The sequence below is a fragment of the Phlebotomus papatasi genome, chromosome 3 (genome assembly GCF_024763615.1).
Source record: "Phlebotomus papatasi isolate M1 chromosome 3, Ppap_2.1, whole genome shotgun sequence".
Taxonomy (NCBI): Eukaryota; Metazoa; Arthropoda; class Insecta; order Diptera; family Psychodidae; genus Phlebotomus; species Phlebotomus papatasi.
Window position 1 is genome coordinate 56,823,771 of NC_077224.1, and position 24,876 is coordinate 56,848,646.

The following is a 24,876-nucleotide window of genomic DNA, read 5'->3' on the forward strand; positions in this document are numbered from 1 at the left end:
TGCTCTTTGGGGCAAAGAGAAATTTTCTGTGTTTTGAGAACTCATCAGTATCGTTTTTTTCAGGCAAAGGAAAATATTCTATGTTTTCGGAAGTTATTCGGGAAATTTTCTGTGTTTTGAGAAATTACTAGTTTCATCTTGTAGTGGCGCAAAGGCAAATTTCCTGGGCAAAGGGAATATTTTGGGAAGTTATAATACTTGTACTATTTTTGATTTTTAATTACTTTTTTGGATTTTTTTACTTATACCATTCTTGATTTTTTACTTATCAATTTTGATTTTTTACTTACCAAACTTACAATTTTACTTAACATTCCATCACTTTTACTAACCGAATTTATTTTTTTACTTACCGTTTTTACCAAAATACTTACCAAAAAAGTTTTAGCTTTGTATTATTTCAAAGTGAATAATTATTTTTCAATTTATTTTAAATGAAATAAACGCTCTAGGCCATCTCTCATGTTGGAACCTGTTTGAAAGTTTGAATTAACAAGCTTTTGTATTGATCTGCTTGGTGATATTTTTATTTATGAAAAATAACTGAATTTATCCCATATTATTGAATATCAATGAAAAGCCATTTTGTAGTTTGGTGACTCGAATAAAATTTTATTAATTTTTATCTGAAATACCTATGTTATGTGTTTCATATGCTTGCAAGTTTAAAACGTATAAATAAATAATGGGACAGAGCGAACAGAGTTTTGTCAAATAAAGAGGAATTATATGATACATTTTTAAAAAAATCCAATTAAAAATCATTATGAATGCGAAAAATTTTATTTTTCAAAAATAAGACATAATAAATGATTTTTTTCCCAATTTTCCTATTTTTAATTGAACTGCATTGTAGTTTGATGGTTAAAACAAGGTTCTCAAATGTCGTAAGCTACAACACCTCATTTGCACACTACAATATTCCTCGTGTGTAAATTGATGATAAAAATAGAGTATCTACCTACAAATTTGATGTTATTCAATAAACATTTGGGGGCGGAGCAGTAAGTGTATGTGACAGAATTCGAGGAAGTCAGTCTTGGAGTTTAATTAATTGGTGTCCTCTGGAATATTAGATACCAAGGGTATAATTAAGCAAGTGTTAAGCTTTGAATGGTTGTGAGTTTGACGTCTTCAAATTTTAATCAAAGTGCAGAGTGTTTTGGTATTTGCAGAAGATGTGAGGAATTGATTTCAAATTGAACATTCTGATGGAAATGTCTCTCATGTCACATGTTTGGTCCTTATCAAATGGACTAAAAGGATACCGATTAGTTGAGGTGAGAATGGTGGGTTTATGAAACGTGACCTTCTCGGTGAGAGGTTCTCGAACCACTACCACCATTCAGCACAGCTCTAAATCTGGGCACCAGAGGTTATAAGATGCTTTTTCCCACAATGTGAATCTCACATGGGAGAGTTGAGATAGCCGATGCCTCAACTTTAATTCTTCTGATGTTAGATTATTAGAATTTCTTGGAACTTTTTTTATAGGCAGTCTGGCGCGTGTGGAGAACATTTGGGGAAAAGTAATGAGTGTTTGCACAGAAGGGAAAATGAAAAACCAGTTCCATTTTTCCTGATAAGCTCTAGTGCAAAAATTACTTGGAGACGCGCGTTTTTTTTTTGGTGCATACGTAAAACCCAGTCTGGTGCCTTTTTTAGCGCTCTCGTGGCTCTCTCATGGGGGTCAAAGAGGGGAGGTAGCGCCTAGTAAGCCTGGCCTGAGAGAAAGTGGAACTAAAGGGGAAAGAGATTTTCCAGGAGGGCAGGCCTAGGCGCATGCTTGCGCCCCAACGGAAATCACCAACAAGTGACTGAATCTGCGGGCGCTTTTAGGTACCCACTGGTGGTTGCCTTCAGAAGAGCTAAAAGCCATCTCTCCAGTTCTGTGCGAACGTGTGGCGGGGAAAGGAGAATCTCTTGAATTCTTAAACACTCTTCATCAGTTAACATTGAAATTGTATTCGCTGTTCGGAAAACGGTCTCGTGAGTCACGCAGAAAATTTCAGTGATTCGTATCACGCAAAGAGTATTCCGTCGGAAGCCTTAGAAGTTTAAACCCCAAAAAGAAAAAAAAATTGCAAAGAATCCCATTCCCGGTGATCAGTGTTGAAGTCACAGAGACACAAATTTTAATTTTATTCTCAATAGAGAAAAGTGATTAAAGAGTAATCTCAATTGTTCATCCCAGATATTTTATTCTTCGCAAAGAAATAAAAAAAGAAGGATTTTCCGTTTTCTCCGATTTATCAACAAATACGAGACTTTTTCGCTTATTAAATTTATTGATTCGACACTGAGGAAGAGGACAAAAAAGAAGACATGATCTCCCTTGAGTGAGACATCCAAGTGAAAGATAAATTTCCGAGGATAACACAGCAAAAGTGTGTAAATAAATTTTCTCCTAATCCACTATTGTTATTTGCACAAATTGGGAAGAATTATTTCATGAAGAAGCACCAAAAAAAAAAAAGAGAGAAAAGATGGAAGGAAATCTAATGACTACCATGAAAAAGTAAAATAATTATACCCTCATGCGTGAAAATCTATTTTCCTCGCCAGGCATCAATTAGGCTCCTTTCTACTTTGGTCTTTCTTGTATCATTTTGTATATGAAGAATGATTACTAAATGACCATTCTGCATGGATTTTCATTTGCTGACACTAAAATAAACCTGTGACAAAAAAATTATGGATTTTTTGTTATAATCCAAATGAGTGTGCCCGATGATTGATTGATAGCCACCAATGAATAATTAATTGATTTCCAAAAATAAAAACAAAATTTAATTTGCAATCAAAAATAATTTAATATTTAAAAAAATTTTCTAATTATCCACAAGGTACAAATTTTGTAATTTTCATATTGACAAAGTAAGTTCGTATAAATTTTAGCTAACTTTGGAAAAGTTAAGTCCACGATAATATTTTCATTCCGTCGAAAAATTTATAAGATTTCTTTTTCATTTGAAAACTTTTTCTTTGAGATATGAAATAAATTGCAAAAAAATGCTTTAACTAACATTTTGGAAGAAAACTATTAAAAAAAACTTTAAAACTGATGGTGGAAGTTAAATGCGCCATGAGAAAGTTCTGCAAAAATGTTTTGGATTTATGTTTTACAAAATAGTTTAAAATATTCGTGGAAAGTTTTCAATGCTAGTTTGCTTAATGTTTTTCTGTTTATTTTCGATTTTAGAATTCATTTCATACAATTTTACTCGGGCGAAGGTTCTGAATTTTCTTCAACTTGGAGCTTTAGGGACGTTTCTGCGAAGAAAGCTATTCTGAAAAATAAATTAATTCACTAATTTTCTCTACAAAGTTTTCTAATTCAGAAGATTGCTGAAATTCCGCGAATTTCAGCAATTTATTATATTATTGAGATCCAATATAAAGTTTAAATTGTGAGCTCTTTGGATTGCTCGAACGCTACTTGGGGAGAGCAATTTAACAATCCTTTGATTTTACTAATACTTGCTAATTATTTAAAATATGTTCTAAAAGATGAAAATTTCATAAAATGTTTAGAAAAATCTATATGTCTCAATTAGCTTTGTTTTTGAATTAATTTTAGAAAATTTTCCTTTATAGATTCCTTTTTTTTACCGAAAAAGTTTTTCGAACTTCTAATTAAGACTTTTATAGAGTTGATCCTCTATAAAATAAAACGAAAAATAGGGAATTGAAAAACTTTGTACAGGGGTGGGAGAGAAAGTTTCATATATATGAACTTTCAATTGGAATTTGAGACTATATTATTAAATAATAATATTATGGACAGATCAGGAGACTTTAGTGCATCCTATATATGTAACAGTTGAGTTTAAGTTTATTAATAATAATAACAATCATTTTTATTATTGATTTATGTTTACGACATTTATAGTAATTGTGATGAAACATAAAAGTTCTCCAATTAGAGAGTGAATTCACACTTTTCAAAAGAAACTTTGAATGCCAGTATGAGTTTGTTTGAATTACTAAATTAATATTTCTATGAATTCTTATTATGAAATTATGCTTCAGCAAGATTTTTATTGCGCAATTTTATAATATCTTTCAATTTAATACAGAAATTATATATATTTGTACACAACCATGTACAATGAAAAGTGTCTCTAAATAGCATTAGAATTTTTCTTTTAGGCTTCTTATGAAAGTTATAATCTTCAAAATTATGAATAACTTATAGATTTTTAGCATAATATCATTAAGAAATATAATAAACGGATGTAAAAGGAACAATGCCAAATTGATCTCAGATTGCAACTAATCTTATAATCATGTTATCAGGAAGCCACTAGGAATCCATACAATTTTTTTTAATATAGGCTCGAAGGAACACCTCTTCGATAGGGAACCTTTTTTCCAACTTTTGTCAAAATGTTAAAATTTATTTAATGCATCCAATAAAACTTAAGTAATAGGGGAAGGTTTTGAAGGTTCGTATTAAAAAAGGAGTCCAAGATTTAAGATTTTTTACTGAATGCCACACACACCGAATAAGTTATATCACTATATCAAAAAAATCTCTTACTTATTGGGTTCATAATTCTGCCTCACAAAATTTCTGGAAGTCCTTGGATTTTCCTCTACAGGAGAATGAAAATGTAGTGGCATTTTTTAGAGAGAAGAATCACACCTACCATAAGCAGATTCAGGCTTAATGTTTAATTTGACAGAAGTGAAATAAAAAATCTGATGAAGTCTCATTTTGATGGGGAAATGCGTGTTTTCCTTCGAGATTTTAGTGAAAATTGTTTAATATCCCAATTTTCTTGTGAATTTATTCAGTGGAATCTCCGATGAGTCAAATATCCCGAGCGACGTTCACAGTGTGACTCAAAACAGTGAGGAATTCTCAAATTCGGTGGTCAGTAATTTTGACAGATGTTTTTACGAAGCTGAAAAATTCAATTTTCCTGAGCTGCAAGGGTGGTAATTTTTATGAATTTTCCTCCACCCACAAAAACGACCCCCTTCAGGCAAAAGATTTTCACGGTGAATAATAATCCTAATAAACCCTCTATAACTTGGAATAGTTGATTTTTCGAAAAGACACTTGCAGTGTGCAAAAATGCGTAAAATATTAAACACCAGAATTAGAATTTTAGACTTATTTTTTATTTTTGCCTTTTGTACCCAGGAAAAAAGGCCTAGGCTTCCAAGTTTCTCAGGAAATGTGAGATGTAGGACTGGCTTTTAGATTATATTTCCATGGATGAAATTCATTTAGTAACTTGGAAAAAAATCAACTTTTACGAAGGTGCAAAACCTTCCCCTATAACATTTTTTCATCAATCTGCGTTTTTCGATAAGGATAAGTATTCGAATTTCGTATTCTAAATGGTACAAAGTAGAGTGCCAATAAGTCCTGGAACGAGTTCTTAAAGTGTCAATAGGTGTTTCTTTCACCCTATGAAATGCTAAACTAAATAACTAAATAAGTAGCTAAATAAGAATAAATAAGAAAATTTGAGAAGAAATTTTAATGCAATATTGAAAAAAAAATATTGCAAAATATTTTTTTTTGTTTATAACTATAATAGTGGGTCAATAAACAGGAAAACACCGTATTTTCTCTAATGTTTTTTCAACATAATAATTTTTTATTTTAATTTAAGCTCTTAAGCACATAAAAGTACAATATTTAAACGATTTAAACTATATTTTCTGAAATTTTTATTTACAAATACTAAAAATTCTGCAGCTGAGACCGGATTTTCTTAGACTTTTTTTTGAAAAAAAAAAACTTTTCGGTGGACAAAATTTTTCATTTGACGTCAAAAAATTAAAATATTTGCTGTTAGCTGATAAGTTAAACTCGTACCGTAAGTGCGGGTATCTGTATCCCCTGCGTGTGACTTTGACACCCCCCTGTTCGGAAGCTTTATCTTAATTTCTAGAACTTAAGTATGGTCTTTACCGATCAGACATGGTAGTTCGGATCGGTAAAGATTATCCCTAAGTTCTAGAAATAAAGAAAAGTTTACTAATACATAAACGGTACATTTTTGTTTTTCAAAATGATATGATTTTTTGCAGAATTTTCTACAAACATACAATTTTCGGCGTATTTTACGCCATATTTTCTGTTGTAAAATTAGTTGTGATTAAGGTAAAAAAAATCTAACCGTCAAGTACGAGTTTAACTCGTAAAAATATGTGTTTTGTTTCAAAAACCATCTCTACAAATCAGGTCCCAACGACTAAATTTTTTACAATTTTGAAATGAAAATTTCAGAAAGTATCTGACATTAGACTAGCTACTAAAATACAACATAAATAGATCATAATCATCAAAGGAATATGAAAAAAATAGTGTTCGAAGGCAGAGTGTGTGCGAAGCCTGAAAGTTTTACCCTACACCAGGAGATTTGCGGAAAATATCCTAGATTTCTATTCAGAAAAAAATAATTTCTTTACAGTAGTGCACCGATGTTCAAATTGTCCATAAAAGGTTAAAGAAAATTAAAAGCAGAGTGAGCATCCCCTTACTCCTTTAATAATTAAGAACCTATTCATAAAAAGAATGATATGCTTTGATTTATGATGCAAAAACAATACTGTTTGAAATTTTTTTCCAAGTCTCCCACAAGGTTTTTCAACCGATGTTGCCTTTTCAATTAATGTTCAGATAAATCCTCTTTATCTTGGTCAAATCCTTTGGTAGTGTGTGAAAATTTTCATAAGCTCCAGCAAGAGTTTGTGAAGGCAGCCTGTTGATTGTTCGGGTTGACTTGCCAATCCCCATTCCACTAGAATTTGAGCTTGATGTGCCTTGATGTGGTTTTATTGGGGACTTGGCTGAGCTCCAAAAAGCGAAAGCTCTACGTGAATAGCACTTTGCAAACATACCCAGCATCAGACGAGGTCGTACTGGAGCATTGCGCGAAAAGAAAGGGGAGAAAGATGAGTTAAAATTTCCTTTTGGCAACATAACACAATTTAGCCAGGGTATTACCGTCCAAAAAAAAGCTAACTCCATTGGCTGTAATTTCAACCCGTAGTGAAAGTGTCTCTGTATGAGACACTCATTAAAGGTATTTTCACCAATTTACTCTTGCGCCTTTCCTCATACATGCATACCCTAATTTCCACCCCTCCTTTTATTGCTATACCACAAAGAGGCATCAATATATCTCACCTAATCAATTTATTAACATCATAATGAGACATTATAGTTAGATGAAGCAATATAATCAATTTAAATCAATCTCATAAACACCGTCAGAGAATGTTTCGCATCGTGGATAATTGAAAGTGAATTAATAAGTCTCTCACATTAAGGCATAATCATTTGCCGATAAAGTTTGTTGTTTGATGAACCCGATATTGATTAGTTTGAATGGTAATGGGACACGTAGCAGGAATTTTACATCTGGCGTTATCAATTTCCTATTATACTATGTGCTAATTACTTAATTGGTAATTGAATCCTAGTTCTTGTTTCTTCTATCCCCATGAACACTTTTCTAGATTATTTGGCATTTTTAATTACACAAACATTGATACATATAAGCTATGCGTTCAAAAATAAATCCAATCGATATCCCTGGTAGATTACAGAATTACCATTCTTCAATTCAAGAATAATTATGTGTTTGGATCATCGTTAAATATTCATGAAGTTTTCCATGAGCTTGGAAAAGTGTTTTCCCTCTTTTCCTGCTCGAAATAATAATTGACAATCTGAAAGGTGTTCTCTGATTATTGTCTAAAGTGATACATATAATTTACGAAAAGTTTTTCAGAGGAATGGACAGTTTTATTTAGAATATTCAACATTGGACATCGTGACTGATAGTAAACATCAGAATTACTATATTTTCAAGCTAAATTCTGTCAACAAAATCATTAATTTTAAAGTTAATAATTATAAAGAGGATGATTTCTAGAATTGATGAACATGCTCTATACATCAGGCAGTTTTATACAAAATTAAACTCATTAACAAATTAATTTTCAAGAAATTAGCACACATAATTCGACTATTTGAAATAGTTTTGCTTTAAGCTTCTTTTTTACATAACATGTACGAGTTTGGGAATTGTTTCTCAATATTTGATAGATAAAATAAATTAGATAAATTGAATCTTGGGTTTACCGCTGTATTTAATAGGATAGGATCGAGTCAAAGTCAAAACCTTCGCATTACTAAAGCGATACGCTAAGCCGAATCTTCTTGAATACCATTAATCTTGAAGCGCTTCTTAACTGAGTTCTGTAACTGTTTTTATAAAATTTCATGAAAATGAAACTTTTTGGGATGTCTTTCACCAATTTCTGAACCATTGCACTTATGTATCGAAGTAAAATAACAATAATTTACTAGTGGTCTCAAGGTTTATAAAAAATGAATCGCATTGAATGGATTGTGTAATAGTTTCCTCAATATTTTATGTTAACTTCTAAAAATACGTGAAGGACAGTTTCATTGGAGCCCATGGATAAGTTTTCTAGGTATAATTTTAATTAAAAACTATATGGAAAATGTTAATTGAAAACTTTTGCTACATATTTCTGACGATAAAATTTTATATTAAAAAAAAGAGATTTCCTAATAAAAAATATTTAAATCAATTCTGGTACTGTAAGTTTCATAGAAATGCAATTTTTTTTCTTACAAAGTGCCCGATTTTTGAATGAAATTGTTCTGGATTGGGGAACTTTCACGCGGATTCTTCAATCAAGTGACAGTTGTGGCAAATTGTGAACAATTTTATAAATGACGGATTCAAGAACCAGTCCAACATTTAATTGTAAAAATAGAGGGAAATATTCTGCAAAGGAAAAACACATTTTTCATAAATAATGAATAATTTTATATACCTCGAGTGAATTTTACTCGGAACAAAAAACAATTTTTTTTTCATGAAAAATGTGACAATTCACCAAAAAATGCCGAATTTTCGGTCGGAAATATGTTTAATAGTCAAATTCGACCATTCTCTATAGACAGCATATCGTCGCATAATTCCTATATATAAAATAGATCATGAAAATCCTGATTATAATTTCCAGCAAGGCAATAATAATTTGAGTGAAAATATTTCAAGTCCATTTGGAGAGAAAAAGAAAACAAATAAAAGAGAATAACCTGCTAAATGGTTTCTATCGCCATTTTTTGGCGGTGTTTAGTTCCGCCATCATCCACCGCGAGCGCTGAAAACAGTTTGTTGCGGTTTTTCCAACACTTTGTTGCTAAAATCCGTAACAAAAGTGTTGCGGAATTTACAACATTTTTTCTGAATAGCTTTGATTTTTTATTTAATATTTCACTTAATTAATTTAATATTTAATTTTATTTAATATTTCATTGCTCATTCGTACAAAGTACCGTATATATATATATATATATATATATATATATATATATATATATATATATATACACATACCAAATAATGTATAGTTCCATTGACGCCACTGCTAAGTCTGTACAAAAAGTTTCCCAGGGATTAATTTTGCTCCAATTTCGTCACCCGTAACAAACACGAGGATTATGCATTTCACATTTTTCGTACCAGTTCCCAGAACAAAGAACAGCAAATCAACTTTTACCCTCGGGATTGGTTACTTGTTTTATTGTGCTTTTTCGCATTATCTGAAAAACCCAGGTCACAAATATTTATTATTTTCGGTGAGCAAAAATGAGTTTCTCGGAAAACTTTTTGTGAGTGTTGATTGTTTCTAATCAATAAAATTTTCTCCAAAATATATGTATCATTAGTCCATTAGAATGATGTACGTGAAATCATGGTGATAGAATGTTAATATTTTTGGATTTTTTTCTTTATAAATTAGTAAATGGTTATTGAGAAAAATATCTATTATGGAGGCGTGGGGAGACATTATCAAGCACACATTTTTATTGTCGTTGATTTGCGATTCTTTGCATTAATCATTAAAAAACAAAAATTATTAATATAGTGTTACTATCTTAAGAAAAGAATTTGTCAATAAGAATTAAATTAGAAAAAAGAATTGAAAAAATTGTTATAAAAATCGAAGTTGTGTCAAAGAATCTGTGCTCAAACTTCGTGTAAAAAATTAGGGGAAATTTATACTCCTTTTATTATCATTTGTTCAGTGATTCAAGGATGTCTGTAGTATCTGTGAATATGTATAGGTCTCGTCCTCTAAAGTCTAATATCTAATTTTAAGTAATCGCGGTGGTTACTACTGCCCCATATTTGCTACTGCTCCAGTTTCCCTTACAAACCCTCTGCGAAGCGAGAAAAGTACCACAAATATTTAAATTTTTCTCTTATTTCCCAAAGCAAAAGCCGTATTTTCTAAACTATAGTCAATACAACTAACTATTTTCTATTAACTTCGATTAACAAAATAGAATTTTTGCTTCGGTAAATAAAAGAAAAAAATAAATGTTCAAAGGCTGCCGCATTAAAAGGCAGACCACTTTCCCCTTTCTATTTCTGTCAGGCTATTGTACTAAGTACTAAGTAACCAAAAATTAAGATTAGAAAAACTAAAGTGACTGACTAAAAAGTAAGTTGATCAAATTTTATTATTTGATTGCCTATAGTTCCAGTCAAGATAATTCGAGAAAGGAGTTTGACCTATAGATGGAAAGGTCTTGGATTCAGCTAAAACATCCTAAAATTTCATCTCGATCTTTGCTGTAGATACTGAGATATTTGATAAAACAAAATTTAGAGACAGGTGCTTCAAGGCATTTCAAGGTGGTCAATGACCAACGAAAGGGTAGAAGAACAAGGAGAACCAGAGAAACAAAAATTATTCCGATATAGAAAATCTTACTAAATTCCTTTTTAAATGTACGAAATTTTGGGGATGGACTGCGAATTGGGATTTTTGATGGGAATCAGGAATCTGACTTTCGGATTCAAATTACTTGACATGCCCGCCTTCCTTCAGTTTTCCAATGAGTGTCCACGTCGGACAGAATGGATCCAGTCTGACGAACTGGAGACGAACGGAGATTACCTCAATTTTGGGCGATGTATCAACTCCCCAGATCTTCCAGTATTACCTTCTTGATTAGTTTTTTTTTTTGGCTTTCTGCAGAAAAAATAATAATGTGAAAAAATGGAAAGGCTTGAAAATTGAGATAAACGTACCATAATGGATGGTGAATAACACAATTGTCTAGTTTGCATTTAATATGTTATGCTATAGTATCTAATGGGTTAGTAAAAAAGGGTTTAGCAAAATAAATTGCAAATGCGAGGAGGAGCATGAAGAGAACCATCAGAGAGAAATTCAAATGAACATATAATTGCATTATAATGCCTATGAAAAATTAATTTCCATGAACAGCCACATCAAAATTGAGTCATATAAAATTGATTTTTTCTTCATCCCATCCTACAAACTTCAATCATCTCTTAGGATTTTTTCATGCTCGTGAAGTGGCACCTTTTCGCACTAATAAAAAAGTACGAAGACGGTGTACAGTAAAATGCAAATAACATTAAAATCTATAATGAAATTTCTTCAATCAACTTTTCATCTTGACTCTCTTGAGTGCCAATAAGTAAATGGCGTGGAATGGAAGAATTTCTCAATATTTTCCTCTATATTTTCACCACTCATTAATAATAGACACAGTTTTGTCATTTTGGCGGGGGGATAGAATAAAGGTGGCATCATAAGAAACCTTCTTTTTCTCTTTCAACAAAAAAATTGTCAAGTAGTTAGAGAATCTTCCCAATTCAAAATAATTCTAACTTGAGCAAAAAAAAAGAAAAGGAGCGCCAAAGGAGGAATTTATAGAGCACGATAGGAAGGCGGAAGCTCACGGAGAAGAACATAAGAAGCATCCTTGAAGGTAATTCCATCCATTTTCATTTCATACCTCAGCACTTGAAATCGTTTTAACTGAAGATTTCAATTGTAATCTCTGCTGAAATCTTTTCTTTCCGCCGTCAGTCAATAATCAGAGAAATATGAAAATCCTATTTGGGTTTATGGGTTCTCAATTGTTTGCTGAATGGAAAATTTTTATCATTGGAAACCAAAAAAAGAATTTGAACTCTATCAAGTTGCACAATATGTCAGAGAAAAGAGCTTTTCTACGCGAACGACAATTTTTGCCACATTTCTAGTTGTGTCTTTGCCATACCAATCAGATAAGGAATGATTTCTCATATACGGTTTCCAGTTCAAGTCAAGTTTTCATTCATCAGCAGGATTCTTTTCTATCATCTGGCAATATTTTATTTTAACAATACAACTTTTACTTGATTCCGATGTGAAACGCTTTCTTATGTGATAGAAAAAGAAAGAAATTTGATACAGAAAATAGCATAAGTAACTTAACAGTTCTTATTTCATATAAAAGTAAATAAAAATGTTCAGCAAATATTTCTTTAAAATAAAAATTTAAAGAATATTTTTGAAATACATTTTTCAATATTATTACAGCTTTCTAGCTTTACGTAAAAACCTTCATTAGCCAATTTATTAAAGCACGATGAAATAAAACTTTTATTTCGTTTTACAAAATAAAAAGAGGTGACTTAGGCTTCTTGCTCTGCGGAATGCTCGAACTGAGAGATATCCGAAAAAGTTAAAATAACATTCCGGAAATGTTAATTTTACCCTGCATTATTGATCCGAAATCGGTGTAAATATTACCCTTTTTAGGTGTATTAGGGGTTAAATTAACCCTTTTTCGTGTTAATTTTACCCTTAAAAAGGTGCAAAATTAACATTAAAAAACGTTGATATATTTTTACACCTAAAAAGTGTTAAAGTTACGTGGAAAAAAGTAAATCGCAGACCTTTCCAAAAATACCAAATTTAAGCAAATCTATTGAAAAATGAGTCCTCTAAAAGCGGCTGAGCTTTGACATTTGAAAATTCGGAATGGCGAATTTTCCGGTTATAGATAACATCGTCTTTTTAAAAATTCAGACTAATTAAAAAAAAAAACAGAAAACATGATTTTTGAGGGAATGGAGGGTGGCGAGAGGAAAAAGAAAAAACGACCGCCCGAGATAATGCCGTATTATGAGGGGAGGGGTCATCAAAAACCAGAAGTCGTTATCTCTTGTCGTTTGTCCTCTAGCTCAGGAACAAAAATGTAGCAATTTCGAGAAAAATGAATCAATTACCCGTATTTAAACGAAAAATTACCGATTAAGATCAGTACAACCGACTTGTATATTTCAATGCATTTATAAAAAATCCAAATTTAGTAAGTCTATTGAAAAATGAGCCTCTAAAACTAGTTGAACTTCGACCATCAAAAATTCAAAATTGCAAATTTTTCGGTCATCGGTACATAACGGAAATGTTTGTCTAGCTAGGCTCTAGGAATACATTCGAAAATTGATGGAAAAGCTTGGGCCAACTTCTAGAAGAACCAAAAAAACATGATTTGGGAGGAAATGGAAGGAAACGGGGTGAAAAAAAATGTTAACTAATAATGTTTTTTATCGGGGGTCACCGAAGACCGAAAACTAATATCTTTACCGTTTTTGACACGTTGAAAAATGCGGACTATACAACTGCTTTCTCTTTGACTTCGAGCAGTAAAATGCTGGTACGATTTTTTACTGTAACTAAAATATATTGATTTATAATTCACTTGGGATGAAAGAGAAAATTCTTACAATAGAGGCACGTATTATCATTTGATATATTTATAAAACAATTATATTCTCAGCCGTAGGCCATGTGTAAATCAATTTTTATTCTATTTTAGCGAATTTAAAGTTAAAGGATATCTTTCTGAAGTTTTCTTAAAAATCATTGAGAAGTGCAATAATAATTAAAATACCTGTGATAAAAAAGAATCACTACTAAACACTTAAAACAAACAACAAACAATTACAGAATAATTAAACAAACAACTAAAAAGGTACAGAAGAAACACAAATGAAATATTATCAGTAAAAACGGATTGTAAACATTCTATTGAAATTTATCAATGTTTTGTTATTAATTCTGTTTATCAAGAAATAGAATATAATTTTGATGAAAGTATTTTGAGTAAAAATAGTTTTCGAAATGTTAATACATTTTTTTTAATTAACGATGGAGACATGTGTAGTATAAAATTAATTTTAAAGAAATTTTATTGTAACATAACAAAGTATTCAATCCCATAAAATATTTTAGTTATGGTGCAATGAAGCATTTTGAGCAAAAAATTAATTATTTCAGTTTTAATATAACATCTGTATAATCCAAAATATTTGAGGAAAAAATGACTTGCATAAATTTTATGGTAGCACAGAGTTTTGTAGTGTAATAATCTTTTTAGCATGTTTTTAACAAAATCTATTATTCAATTCTGGTTTCCATGTGAATCACAGCTCAGAATAAGCTAAACCATGGTTCGTATTGGTGCTTTTATGATGCTTTAACTTAACTGAAAGGGTGGATTTAGTGCTCTTTAGGATCTCTTTTTCCGCCCTGTTTCACCGTATTTCACCCCAAAAAGTGCTTTACTCCCCCTATAAAATCCGTTAAAGCCTGAAAATGTCAGCATCACCAATAAATTCACCTGAAGCTTAGTCATGTTGTTGGGACCTATTGGTGATTTGTTGAATCAATGAATTGTTTAAAGTTCTTGACTAGCTCAATCGGAAGTTTTCCTCGATTTACTGATAAATTGACAATGAAAGTCAAGTGCTTCATCACAATTCAACATCTTTCGGGCAATCGTCTGAAGTCTCTCTTCTCTCCAAAGAAGGAAAAGAAAACTTTTCCAGCCAAGATGAAAACATCATTTGCAAAAGCAAATCTTGGAAAGGAGTGCGCCCCATAGAATTTTAGGAAAGAGCATGTGAATGGAAATGTATCAAAATAACAAAGGATGTTAAACGTGTTCATTGATGTATAAGTAAAACTTCTAAAATAATACATATGTATTCTTTAATTGAGGCTTTCAGTGCCTCCCTTAAAGTAACTTTTAATCTAGTGGTAGAGATTACCTTTCAGTGGATAGACTCAATTAAAACTGTAGAAATTTGCGAAGAGAATATAAAAGATTTTTTTAACATGTTTCTTCTTCCACATGAATTGTCTTTTTTCAGAGGAATCGTTTCTTGCAACATCAAAACAATACGATTTGATAGAGAAAATTCTTTTGAATGTGAAGTTCGTTTTGTTCTCATACCTGCCCTTTTCTTATTTGCAAGGTGACTATCCTGACAAAAGTAGAAGATAACAAGCATTTTTCTCAGACTGTTTACAAGGTCAGAAGCCAAAAAAACTCGAGTTAATATAATTGAAATGGAGTAGGATAAGTGTGGCAAATTCCGGTCAGCTTGTAATTTCGGCCACCTTTTTTGTTCCACGAATTTCCATGAATTTTTAGTTTTTACATACTCCAGAGATTATACAATGCAAAAGAATAACAAAAAATGTAGCTTCGGCAAACGAGATGACGTGAAAAAGGCATTGAAAGAATTCCTGAACGGCAAAGAACTATGAGAATGAAGGTGGCCGAAATAGGGCACCAAAGCTATGTCTACATTTTTATTCATTTTAAAATGTATTAAGAATGATTTTAGTGTAAATAAAGACGATAAACTGTCTACAAGGTTCTAATAAGAAACTTTCCTTAAGTGGAAAGAATAAAAAAAATCAATTTCTATTAAAGATATTACATTTCAAACTTGAGACTTTGGCGCTTGCATGCAACTATGCCGAAATTTGGCACATTTACCCTACAATTAAACTAATACTTCTTTCATCAAATTAAAATGTCATAAATTTATAAATACTATTTTAAAATTTAATTAATATTTATTCACATAAGGAAATCAATCATTATTGTTTCACTCCTTTAACTAAATTTAAATATGAAAAGCCAATTAAAATTTGTGATTCCAGTCAGAGATATTTATTTTATTCGTTAATTAATTCATTTTGTTGTGAATATTTTGATGAAATTTTATAATTTTCGATTGTAGAATGAATAATCGGTAAATCGTCAAAAGTTTATTTAAACAATTGTTTTTAAATAATTTTTCATGACAAATATCTAAAGAACATTATCACATGTCTTTGATCTGTATAGGGGAAACATTTGCAGCTTTGTTCAGTTTCAGCTTCATAAAAGTCGATTTTTTTTCTATTTTACTAAATGAATGTAACCCATAGCCATCATAATAAGGCAGTATAACACTTGAATTTCCTGTGAAACTTGGGATTCTTAGACTTTTTCCCTAAGTTCAAGAAGTGAAAATAAAAATTCCGTCTAAACTAAAACTATAATTTTGATGTATAATATTTTATGTATTTCTTCATATTTTAAATATGTATTCGGGAAAAAGTCTATTACAAGTTATAAGGAGTTTATCAGGGTTAATAGTTATGTAAAAATCTTTTGCTCTAAATAGGTTTTTTTGTGGTTTTGCTTAAAATTGACTAGAATTACCACCTTGACAGCTTGGGGAAAATCGAACTTTTGTAGCTTTGTAATAGTATCAGTCAAAACTTCTGACCACCGCCCGCCTTAGGGAATATCACAATGCTTTGAGCCCACTTTGCAAGGCCCTCTGAAATATTTGGCTCATCCAGGTATTCCTTAGAATAGTTCAAAAAACTTAAGAGTGATATCAAATATTTTTTTATGAAAAATTCAAAGAAAAACACGCATTTCGACAGTAAATTGAGACTCATACGATGTTTTTGTTTTGCTTATATCAAATAAAATATAAGCAGGTGTGATTCTTTCATTTCCAATTCGGTGCATTTTTAGTATTTATTATCCATTTTTCCTTGATTTCAAGTGAAATTTCCCACATCTCACTTCAAATATATGGCTGGTCATTTTTGGAATCAGTTATGGTCAAAACACGTTCTATAAGACAGATTGCAGGTGTTACAATTGACTGTCACCTAATTGACTATCAAAGTGCAGTGAAAAAATGGTTTTCTAAGTGTCACAAAAACACGTGTTATAAAAATAACATAAGATTGATTTTTAAAGCATGATATCGTCGGTTCCGAAGAAGACTATTGTAAGTCTACTTACAATAGTATAAAAAGATATCATTGGATGCAGAAACCTTATATCTATATCCCCACAAAATTTTATGTTGATTAAAATATTCCTGCAAAAGTTACAAGAAAAAAACTTAAAATCATCGTGCGCAATTATTGAGTTTTTTGCACACAGTTTTGCTGTAATTAATTTAAAAGTAGAGTTAACTAGAAGATATTCAATACGTAAGTATGATAAAATAGTTTCAAAAGCTGAAAGTATATTAATTGCAGTGAAATTAATGAAAATAAATTTTAGCTGTCAAACTTTAAACCTCTTTCCTGTAAAGTTTACATTTTGGACTTACAATAGTCTTCTTCGGAACCGACAGAGACTATTAAAGCAAATAGATTAAAATTCCATCTAAACATTGATGTGAAATTTTTTGTGTAGTATTTGCGGTGAAAATAAGGCATACGTAGGTGGACAAATTTTCTACGCAGCTGAGCATACTGGGGCAGCTTTGTAAAAATTTCCACTAAATTTTCGTCTTCCTGTAGAGAAAAATCCAAGGATTTCCAAAAATTTTATGAAGTGGAATTACGTACCTAACAAGTAAATAAAAATTTTGACATAGTGGTATAATTGATTCAGCTTGCGTGACATTCAGTAAAAAATTTTAAAAGTTGGACATAATTTTCTGTACGAAATTGCAAAGGTTCCCCCTATAGAAATTTGAAAAGGTTAATGCTTCATGTAGCTTAAGATGAACAAAAGGGTATTTCTTACATTAACAAACTCATAGTGACTTGCAAGGAAGGACTCGATGGATGAATATTTTATTTTAAATAATTTGAAGACTCGTTTATGTTGACTGTGAGAGCAATTTAATTAAATTTATGGTTGACAGAAAATTCTGATGATATAATTAAGCTTCCATTCCTTCTTTCTCCAAAACAAACATAAGTAAAGTGAAATTCCATGGTTAAATTCATATCGGATGAGAAATTTCATAAGAATTTCAATGGATGGCGAAGAGAAATGTGAAAAATAAAGTTGAAAGTATAAATCTGAAAAATTACAGCAAGATGTTATTATCCTCTCTAGTTTGCAGTTGGGATTACTTTCTTTACTTGGCAACTATATTATTATGAAAAAAGAAAAGGTACTTTGTCGGATTTTTGAAATAAAAATAGTAAGTAATTGTGTCGTGAGGAGTTTCACATACTTTTTAAAGTCTTTGACTTCAGAACTTAAAAGTCAGAGTTTTTCATACTTCTTTGGAATTGCAATGCCAATGGTATAGTGGAATGAGGGCTACTTGTGATGTCTTTCTACTACCGAAAGAGATGATAACTGTCGGAATGGTATACCACTTTAATAGCTTTCTAGACGAACCTCTCCCATTGAAGGAGAATTAAATTAATAGATGAAGTCTCTTTCGAATCGTTCTCCAAAGTCTGATCAAAGTCTGATGTTGTTTCAAGTCATTCAATGACTTTCATCTTTTGTTCATCCTTATTGTTGAAGGAAACACCAAAGGAAACACTAAATTTCTACTAGACTATTGCAATATTTCGTAGATAAATTTGGGATGAATGATGATACAACGAATAATAAATTTTTTCAAAGATCAAAATGATTTAAGCAGTTTACCACTTTCCAAAATTATCGAAGATCATTTCCCTTTTAACTGCTTGAACTTCAAGAGAGAGAGTAGTTTTCATTTTTTAAAGGATGTATTCTTGTGTATTCTAACGATTCTAACCGAGTCATACCATTTAAATTGATTTTGTAAAAGTTTGCTAAAAATTCTGGGATAAATATTTATAAAACACAGCGTAATTTGTGATATTTTCTGTGATTACTCTCACAATTTGCAGAAATATCCAGTTTATATACTTTTAGAGGAAATTCAGTTCTCTATAACTTTGTGATTTTCAATATTTTATGTAGTGTTTTCTATCTTAAGGCCTCTACACACTATCAGCAATTTCTTTAAAAAATGCCTTTTTAAAGAAAATTTCCCCTATCTTTGCAGCAGAAACTTCAGATTTTTTTTTTAAAAAGGCAGTTTTTGACGAAAATTGCTTCTACCGTTAATGAAAACTATTCTTGTGAAGTCATTTTGTAAAATATGTTTTCTGCAAGAAAAATCACATCGCTAGTTTGAAAAGGCGGTAAAGGCGAACTGGAGACGAAATGGACAAGATACAGATAGGATGAATTTACTTTCTATTGGGAATAAATTCGTAAAATAGTTTTTGAAATACATACATTTTTTTAACATTTCTTTTTTTTAAGTAAATTTTGTGAATAGGAACAATTTGTTGAAAAACTCAAGGTAAAGAGTAATCAAATTGAGAAAAGAAAAAAAAATTAGAATTAACTTATTTCCATTATAGCGGTAATATGTATTGGGTGTAAAAATTTTCTACATTTTTTTTCATTTTTGTTTTACAACTTTTCCGGGCTATTTTTTAATATTGTTAATAATTGTAACCTCTAATGCTCCTGATACACCTAAAATGATAATGTGTATAATATGTACACCGGTTTTGGATTATTACCGTAAGGGTAATATCAATATTACCCTTATGCTATTTTAAAATTTCGGGGTACCTTTCAGTGTGGATTAGATTATAAGAGTGAGCGGTGTGTATATGGTACAGCTGCACTCAGAGCACTCTTTTTGGATCCATTATGCATCTGCTCATTTTCATCAAATAGGCCGGCTTCAACCCTCGATAACTCGTCCCGAGACAGGACTCCTTTATCAAGTAACATTCGTGTCATGTTATGCACTGGGGCAGTCACACACACTAAATGTATAACTGACTCCTCAATATCATTGCATCCTCAGCACATAATAATTGCAATTTATGCCGATCCTTAACAGATTTTTGTTAAGGCAATGTGTTAAGGCAAATATTTTTGGGTATTTTTTAATTTGCCGAAAATGTTCGAAAGATATCTCCTGTTTGTCTCATTACTGAGTTAATTACATGTAATTAATTGGGAATTTTTGTGATACTTTTAGTACCTGCAATGCGCTTAATTCCGGGACCTCCTATATATGGTATTAATCCCAGTATTTTGTCAATTTCAAATCCAATACATTCTGTCACTTTGCACTCTAACGTCATCATTATCTAACGCCTTTGCACTCTAAAGTCCATTACTTTCAAAAATTAAAATTAAGAAGGAAGCATTTAAAACTTGTATATATATTATATCTCGTCTACTGATTCAACCAAGAGAATCAATTAAAACACTTGTTGATCAAATTAATGAGCAAGAAATAGAAATCCATTAATAATATATTTATTTCAAAATCATATTTTCGCTAGAGAAAAGTAATTGCACATTATCTTATAACTTCTGAACAATTCTATAATTTTATCAAATATAATCAAAAGCCAAATTGATTACATAAACTTCATCTTTAATATGTACGCATATTAGAAGATTGTTTGCATATATCTTATTAGGGGACAGTGCCTATCTTTTGTACGATCTCAAGCTTCGTAATGACTAAATTTTTCCTATATTTCTGAATAAATGCGACTCCGTAATTTATCGTCGGTTGCGGCTACCTCTGTCGTATCTGCATTTCTTTTGTGTCAGCATTTCACGCAAGAGGGGACGTCTGTATTGTAGCTTGCTCCGAATGCAGATACAAAACAAATGCAGATACGACAGAAGTAGCCGCAACCGACGATATTTTAACAACTGGGCACTTTCCCCTAGTTTTGAAAATATGGGTGTGATTAGTCACATTTATTGAGAAACATAGAAAAAAATCATTATGAAGCTTGGAATCGTACGAAGCATGAGCACTTTCCCTTACTACCTATGGACGAGTATTTAAAATAGACAAAAGGTAATGGTCCAGATTCAGAGACTTTTTATTTTTCCTGAATTTCAGATGCTGTATTTTCAATATCAATTTTAAAGTAAATTTCTAAGTATTTATTTCTGAGTAAACGATAAACATCAAACATTATGCACGTAAATATATAATAATGTTCAATAAATTTTGAGAATTTTCTGATTCAATAATTTGAAAACAATTTGAAGCACGAAAACTGATACCCAGTTGAAGCAAAACTTATGTTGAATTTATATCATCGTATACTTAGTACTTAACTCTACCTTATAAAACTTCACATTTAAGCACTTTGCAGAGATTTTACCATGGGATAAGATTTTATTTCTGTGAAATACAAGCTGGATGTGCTTCTGGTTCCAAATTCAATTCCAAGAAAAATGTCGTTCTTTATCAATTGAAGAAAATCTTATATGCAATTTTGTTGGAAGAAGAATATGCTTCTATTTCTTATTGTTGCAAATGAAGCGAGTTACCTCTCGGAAATATCACTCTCTCTACTATTCAATTTTAAACAACATTGTGCACACATTCGTAATCAATAAAATAGAAACTTCTATTTATATTCCAAGAAATCTCACGACTATTTAGTTTGAATTTGGTTTAATTTTCTTAATTTTCATTTAAAATTGTTAAATTTTGTATTGCCTAAAAAAATATTTTTGTATAATTTAGAAGTTCTTTAGACAACATTCACGGCTAAAAGTGTTTTTCTTTCACAGAAATAGTGCATTAGAGAAACTTTTCAGTCATTGGCACTTAAATTTGCTAATTAATGTAAATACCTCGTGGTTAGAAAAAAGTTATTTTTTCTTTGTGTTTTTAGCAGAAGACCAATATAGAATTACCTTTTTGTCAATCTAATTAACTTTTCTAGTAGCAAATTACGATTCTTCATTTCGAGAGGAATAAGATAATAAGTTTACAATGGAAAGGGAGTTGGTGAAAATAAAACTGACTTATTGTTAAGAGAGAAGGACGTGTTCCATAATCCAACACTTTGTTGAAAATACCATTCTGTAAAGTAGATGATCTAACGTGAAAATATTTCAACATAGGGAACGGAAAAAGATGGAAAAACGTTCTGCTAGAGTGATTTTCAATCTAGCTAGAGGGTACTTGAAGGATTGAAAATTGCACATTGGTTTTCTCAGCTTTTTTCCACAGTGTGTGTCATTTTCACCACCCCCATTTTCACCATTTGACACATTTTCAATTTGCTAGTACTTTGGATATTTTGTAAATATCCTCTCCTCTGCAACTCCTGTTATTCCTTCGACTATGTAGCTACTGTATAGGGGAAAGGCTCATAATTTTGTCCAGTTTCTTATTTTGGACACTTTGAGGATAAAATTGGACACTTAAAATAAATTAATTAAAATGATGGATTTTTATTCCAATATTTGATGAATAATGATATAACATGCACTTTCTTAATTTCGGCCGTTGAGGTTCAAAGTCATGATCACTGAGGCTGTCGGGTTCCCCATGTACTAAATTTCGGACTCCGAAAGTCTATGTTTTGTGCTATATTGTGTATCTGTGTGTGTGTTCTTTCCCACCGTCACAGGGAGAGAGGTAATTGTACTGACCCTGGTGGGGGCAGTCGGGGACAGAGCTTGATAGTGAGTGGATGTTTTAAGTTTTTTCCTCCCGTCAGGAGGGCGAAGGTGAAATGTCAGTGGGGTGCTGAGGAGGCTCCTTGTGGTCCAGGAGAACTTTGTCTTGCTGATGGCGCCCACCGTCTGTTTCCCACGGAGGGAGGGAGACGTTTCTTTACCGGTTCAGCAGACAACGAAGTCCAGAAGACCCGAGAAGAAAATCCATCTACCGGTCGGAGGGGTTTTATAATGGGAGGCTCCAGGCTCGCCTCCGGACATCTTCACCGAAAGATCACCGGGTTATCGACTTCAATGTTGCGTCAGTGGAGAGAATGCGGATCAGCGAAGTTATCATTCTCCCGTCTTCCGGCTCCTTAGATCTCAAGGATCATGCAGAAGAGAGACCCTACGTTTATGCCATCGGATATCATCGAGGATTCAGGATCAACAAAACCTTGAGTATCATTTACCCCATTACTTGTCAACTCCTTTTATATTTTGTAACTTTGAATTAAAGTATTAACATTTATATGGGCCATAGATCGATAGTTTTCCCTAAGTGATGTTTAATTTGGATCGGAAGGTTTTAATGGGGTCTAATGTAATAAAGAACAAAGTGAACATAGGATCTGAGTATTGTCATTCTTTCGGTCCTTTCGGTGGTGCATTGGAGATAATCGGGTAGAGGGGACTGTGAAGGAAAGGAGTGAGTAAATGATTCTGCCCATCATTTTTAGAGCCGATTAGGAGAATTCAGCATCGGTGAAACGGGATAAATAAGCAATTTTTTCTTATAAACCTAAAACACTCTTTACAATGAATTCTATCTAAATATTTGTTCTTTTTGGAAGATTTTAACACTAAATACGTTAAATTTTGAATATGATTTGAGTTGAAATTGCTTTGTTGAAAATTCAGTGTGAGCAATTGCTTACGAGAAATATGACAGAAATTCATGTTTACTTCAGTCTTATTTAGCTGTGGTGAAGTACTAACAATGTTTCTTTGCTTTCTTGAGTGATATTATTAAATATTCATTGAATATTGTGTTGATTCACGTTACTGGTGATTTGTACATTTGATCTGAAGTGAGATTTGCCTTGTGAATTAGATTTTTCGTGTGAAAAATGGGAATTTTTTAAGACATTCACCAGTGAGGTGATACTCCTCATTTTGGACAGGTGTTTTTCTCACGAAATTTCGTGAAATTTTAGCTTTTGTGATGACTAGGTTGGACAAATGCCTGGAGAAACAAAGGAGCATCATCTCTACAAAAGGCTCCGGGAAAGCTCAGGGAATGTGCGAATCCGCACGTACATGGAGTACCGAAGTCAACTCACTTTAATGAATGATATGGAAAGTTTCCGGGTTTTTTGTGACATTGTACGGTTCCCTTTCATGATTGGAAAGAGGACTTGGTAAGATTAGTTCTTGAAATTGAGAACAATGGGCATCCTGTTGAGGCGGATTAGCTATCCAAATTTACAGCCAAGTTGTCCAAAATAAGAGTCAAATTCACCTCTACATATCAATTAATTTTTAAACGTATTAAAACTAATTTTAGTAAAAACAAAGACAATAAACCCTTGTCAAGTTTCTAAACAACCCTTCTGAAGAAAGAGTTACAAAAAAACTCAATTAGTATTGAAAATATCGCACTTCAAACTTGGAAAATCAATGCTTATAAGCAGACTGTCCAAAATTATGAGCCCTTACCTTATCTGTAAAGAAATCATAAAAAGATTGTATGGAATTTAATGTAATTCCTCTCAATTATGAATTATGTTTTGTTACAATAATAATTATAATGCGCTTAGAGAAATCACAAATAGTTTATTCTAAACAAATATGAATCAGTTAATGTCCTTGGTGAGATTCTCTACAGTCTAATTTTAGAGAGGATTAAGTTGAGATGGCCTTATAATAAATCAAACCTATCTCCCAAAACTTAGAACTTCTTCTTGCAAATTAATTGGTTTTCATTTTTTCTTAAACACTATTAAAACTCTAATAAATATACACCAAAATATTTCTGCAGTATTTTCTGTGTAGAAAACATAAAAAGTTAATATAGAGTATAACAATTAATTTTTTTTTTACCTTGGTGGTAACTTTACAATAAGCAGCTTTAAATCATTCTTGAGATGTTTCTTCACGATTCGAAAAAAATCATACAGCTTAGGTTGTCCTCAATTGTTTCAAATTAAAGCTGAAATATCTTTAAAGTTGCCTATAAATCAGTATTTTAATCCTCTCATCCTTCAGGAAAATATAGAACTCTTCTTGAACAGAGAAAGAGCGGAATACAACATTTATTGCTAGCACGTAAATAAAAATAAATTCACTCATCCTCTGACTTGGTATACTTTTTTTGTTTCATACGAAGTGATAATAACTTTGTTTTCGTTAAAATTTCTTGAAAAATAGACCAGCACCTCATTCCTAGTCGC

At 31.6% G+C, this 24,876-nt stretch overlaps 1 protein-coding gene across 2 annotated transcripts in view; it reads left to right on the forward strand.

Annotated features, from left to right (window-relative positions):
• Positions 1-1,624: 1,624 nt before the first annotated feature.
• LOC129806917 (uncharacterized) overlaps positions 1,625-24,876 on the forward strand; it is an 89,150-nt gene continuing 65,898 nt past the window's right edge. Inside the window, exon 1 of one of the 2 annotated variants that reach the window (XM_055855773.1) lies at positions 1,625-2,387. The gene's annotated coding sequence lies outside the window, so the exon portion shown is untranslated. Of the gene's footprint in view, positions 2,388-11,603; positions 11,822-24,876 lie in introns of those variants that run through there. The other variant, XM_055855774.1, reaches the window with a different exon arrangement.